This window comes from Coturnix japonica, chromosome W (genome assembly GCF_054131305.1).
Source record: "Coturnix japonica strain WE chromosome W, WE-NBRP24, whole genome shotgun sequence".
NCBI classification, from domain to species: domain Eukaryota; kingdom Metazoa; phylum Chordata; class Aves; order Galliformes; family Phasianidae; genus Coturnix; species Coturnix japonica.
In genome coordinates, this window is record NC_140701.1 from 20,756,478 (window position 1) to 20,761,256 (window position 4,779).

At 50.0% G+C, this 4,779-nt stretch overlaps 1 pseudogene; it reads left to right on the forward strand.

The window, feature by feature from the left end:
- Nucleotides 1–671: 671 nt before the first annotated feature.
- On the forward strand, nucleotides 672–1,637 carry LOC146754588 (olfactory receptor 14A16-like; annotated as a pseudogene).
- Nucleotides 1,638–4,779: the final 3,142 nt, after the last annotated feature.

The following is a 4,779-nucleotide window of genomic DNA, read 5'->3' on the forward strand; positions in this document are numbered from 1 at the left end:
GGGAAGACGAGTGGGAAAGACAAAAATAACATCCTCTGCTGCTGAGCTGGGCCAGGCTCCTGGGACACAGAGAGATCATACAAGTGGGCAGCGCTGCAGAGAGAACTCTGTGCCAAGGAAAAGCTCTTGTGCACAGCACAGCAGGGCTGGGGCATGAGCTGCAGGTGACATGAGGATAGAAGAGAAGGGAGAGAGAGCTCACAAAGTGTGTATGGTGTGAGCAGGCTGTGAGCTCACTGCAGGAGCATTGCACACAGACCACGACATGGTAAGTCTCTTACAGTAGGCAACACAGCTTCTTTTTCAGGAGGGATCACTAGACTGGGGACATCCCATAGCAGATCTGGCTGCAGGCACTGCATGTTTCTTTACTGTGGAAAAAGCCTTCTGCTCCAGCTGAGGGCTTCTGTGATGCAGCGTCAGAACACAGCCCTGAGGGCTGCGTGACCCAGAACGGCTGCAGGCTGTGCAGCCGGGGCTGCAGGCGGGTGCCCAGGGCTGTCCTGCAGAGCAGGGTCCCTGCTGTGCCCCAGGGGCTGTGTGCCGGGTATGGGATTTCCAAAGGGAAAGGAAAACTTTTATAGTATACCAGGAGGAGTGTCTCTGAGAATGGTCTGGAATTGTCATTATCTTCTGCACTCTGAGCAGGACTCCAAGCCCAGGAACAGCAGATGCACAACAGCAGCTCCATCAGTGAGTTCCTCCTGCTGCCATTGGCAGACACGCGGCAGTTGCAGCTCCTGCACTTCTGGCTCTTTCTGGGCATCTACCTGGCTGCCCTCTTGGGCAACAGCCTCATCAGCACAGCCGTAGACTGCGACCAGCGCCTGCACACCCCCATGTACTTCTTTCTCCTCAACCTGGCCCTCCTCGACCTGGGATGCATCTCCACCACTCTCCCCAAAGCCATGGCCAATGCCCTCTGGGACACCAGGGCCATCTCCTACACAGGATGTGCTGCACAGCTCTTTTTCTTTATCTTCTTTGCCTCAGCAGAGTATTTCCTTCTCACCATCATGTCCTATGACCGCTACGTTGCCATCTGCAAGCCCTTGTACTACGGGACCTTGATGGACAGCAGAGCTTGTGCCACCATGGCAGCAGCTGCCTGGGGCACTGGGGTTCTCCTCTCTCTTCTGCACACTGCCAGTACGTTTTCACTGCCTCTCTGCCAAGGCAATGTTGTCAACCAGTTTTTCTGTGGAATCCCCCAGATCCTCAAGCTCTCCTGCTCAGAATCAAATCTCAGGGAAGTTGTATTTATCATTTTTAGTGCCAGTTTATTCTATGGCTGCTTTGCTTTCATAGTGTTGTCCTATGTGCAGATCTTAATAGCTGTGCTGCGGGTGCCCTCTGAGCAGTGATGGCACAAAGCCTTCGCCACGTGTCTCCCGCACCTGACCCTGGTCTCCCTATTTATCATCACAGGCTTTTATGCCTATCTGAATCCCTACTCTGTCTCCTCCCCATCCATGGACCTGATGGTGGCAGTTCTGTACTCAGTGGTGCCACCAGCAGTTAACCCCCTCATCTACAGAATGAGGAACAGGGAGGTCAAGGATGTGGTAAAGAAAGTGATGACCAGATGTGTTTCAACTGCAGTGAACTGCCCATCTTTTGGAATTCATGACTTGTAATGCAGCTTTCTACTGAATCAAGCTCTCTTTTATTGTTTGTTTGTGGGGATACAAGAAAAGCTGTTCAGAGCAGCAGCTGTGGAGCAAGATAAACAGCATGGGAACCAAGGACACCTCTGCAAGGAGAAGAAGAGTCTCACAGCTCTGATTGGATATGTGCCTGCATGGACAGTTGAAAAGTGTTTTGTAGAATGCTTTGTTGACATATAAGGTGTTTGGGAAAGTTGTAAGGGCGGATGGGAAAGCTAGAAAATAACAACTTGTGAAGGTATATAAGGGATGTGAGAACTTGTAATAAACAATTTGGATTGTTCACATCTGAGTCCGTGCCGAGTCGCTGCATTTGTTTTCTTGGTTGTTTTTTTTTGTTTGGTTGGGTTTTTTTGTTTTGTTTTTTTGTGGTTTGTTTGTGGATGAGCAAGGAGCTCATGCAGAAACTGAAAGGGAAGAAGAAGGTCCTTGAAATGTGGAAAAAGTGTCTGACCACATGTAGTCAGGGCCTGCAGGGATGGAACAAGGAAGTCTGAAGACCGCCTGGGATTGAATGTGACAAAAGGATAATGAAAAATGCTTTTTAAAGTACGTTAGCAGTCAAAGGAAGACTAGGGAGACTGTGGGTCCCCTACTAAGTGAGGGGGGTGTTCTGGTAACAAGGGATTCTGAGAAGATGGAGATACTGATGGCCTTCTTTGCGTCTGTCTTGTGTGAAAAAGCTCTCCATCAGGAATCCCAGACCCTAGAGCTTACTGAGAGGGTCTGGGGACTGAGGGACTTCTCTTTAGTCAGGAAAGAGTTTTGCCACACCAATGTTCATAAATTCATGGTACCCGATGGGGTGCATCCATGGGTGGTGAGGGAGCTGGCAGAGGTGATTGCTGAATCGCTCTCTATCATATTTCAGACATCTTGGAGAACGGTGGAGGTGCCTGAAGACTGGAGGATAGCCAATGTCACTCCAGTCTTCAAAAAGGCAAGAAGGAAAATACAGGTAGTTACAGGCCAGTCAGCCTCACCTCTGTCCCTGGAAAGATGATGGAACAGCTTGTGCTGGATGCCATCTCTAGACAACTGGGAGAAAAGGAGGTTATCAGGAGTACCCAGCATGGGTTCACCAAGGGGAGGTCGTGCTCGACCAACCTTGTGGCCTTCTATGATGTTTTCACATCCTGGGTGGATGGGGAGAGAGTGGTGGATGTAGTCTACCTTGATTTCAGTAAGGCATTTGATACTGTCTCCCACGACATCCTTATAACAAAGCTGAGGAAATGTGGAATAGACTAGTGGACAGTGAAGTGGGTCAAGAATTGGCTGACTGGCAGAGCGCACAGGGTCATCGGTGGTGGTGCAGAATCTGGCTGGAGACCTGTAACCAGTGGTGTCCCCCAGGGGTTGGTGCTGCATCCAGTCTTGTTCAACATCTTCATCAGTGACCTTCACAAGGGGATATTGGTCACCCTCAGCATGTCTGCTGATAAAAAAAAGTTGGGAGGATTGGATGACACGCCTGAAGGCTGTGCTGCCATTCAGCAAGACCTGGACAGGCTGGAGAGCTGAGCAGAAAGAAACCAGATGAGGTTTAACAAAAGCAAGTGTAGAGTCTTGCACCTAGGGAGGAATAATTGCATGCACCAGGACAGGCTGGGGGATGAGTTGCTGGAGAGGAGCTCTGCTGAGAGGGACCTGGGTGGACACCTGATGGATGACAGGTTGGCCCTGAGGCAGCAGTGTGCCCTCATGGTTAAAAAGGCCAATGGCATTCTGGGGTGCATTAAAAAGAGCGTGTCCAGCAGGTCGAGGGAGGTGATCCTCCCCCTCTACTCTGCCCTGGTGAGGCCTCATCTGGAATATTGTGTCTAGTTCTGGACTCCCCAGTACAAAAAAGACAGGGATCTCTTGGAAAGAGTCCAGCAAAGGGCCACAAAGATGGTGAAGAGCCTGGAGCATCTCCCCTATGAAGAATGGCTAAGTAAGCTGGGTCTGTTTAGCCCTGAGAAACGCTGACAGAGAGGGGATCTAATCCAGATTTATAAATATCTGAGGTGTGGGGGCCATAGTGACAAGGCCAGTCTCTTTACAGTGGTACATGGAGACAGGGCAAGGGGAAATGGACTAAGCTGGAGCATAGGAAGTTCTGCACGAATGTGTGGAAGAACTTCTTTACGGTGAGGGCGATGGAGCACTGGAACAGGCTGTCCAAGGGTACTGCGGAGTGTCCTTCTCTGGAGATACTCAAGACCATCCTGGACGCCTACCTGGTGTAGGGAACCTGATTTGGAAGGGGGCTTGAACTCCATGATCTATGGACGTCCCTTCCAACCCTTATGATTCTGTGATCCTGTGCGTAATGGGCACTTGAGACCGCAGAGTTATTTAGCTGACCAAATAGATGAGCTCACCAGGAGAAGAGACGGATCTTTCTCTGTTCCCCATCTACTGAAAATTCCAGAGCTTAAGGCATTCCACAACTGTGACACACCTACATTCTCTCACTGATGACACCTTCATTTGATCTGGGCTCTCATCTGAATGGCAGTTCCCTGGGGTGTCCAGCACACTCCCAGCCAGCTGGAAAATGCAGCTGAGGACCTTCAGGAAAGACATGCCCTGGTAGTCTCAGTGCTTGATGAACAACTGTGAGCCCCACAATGGGTCTCGTACCTGTGTGCCACTTTCTGAACACCAGTACCACGATGTAGATGCAAGGCCCAGCCAGGCTAAATCAAATCATGCTTCTGGAAGGGGATGCTCTTGATGAGTCTTTACATTAATGAGAGGACCACAAACAATCACTCAGTGAGCTCGAAATCTCTGTGGCTTTCCAGACCTAGGGTCTCGTTTGGCTCACAGAGACATGTTGGGGTGGTTCCCACCTCTGAACTGTACCAACCTGGATATGGACTCTTTATGACGGATGGGCAAGGAAGATGAGGAAAGTCTGCTTTTTGTGTGAGTGCACTGAGGTCTGCCTGGGGATGGAAGAGAAGCCAGCTGAGAACTGATGGAAAGGGCTCAGAGAGGAGAGTGGAAGGTTCTGTTCTGTGTATATATATATTTGGCAAAATTGTTATCCTTTTCTTTTTCTCCATCTTAGTCTGTAGATTAGTCTGATCCCTGGGTCAGGGATATTTCTAGAAAACTCCCC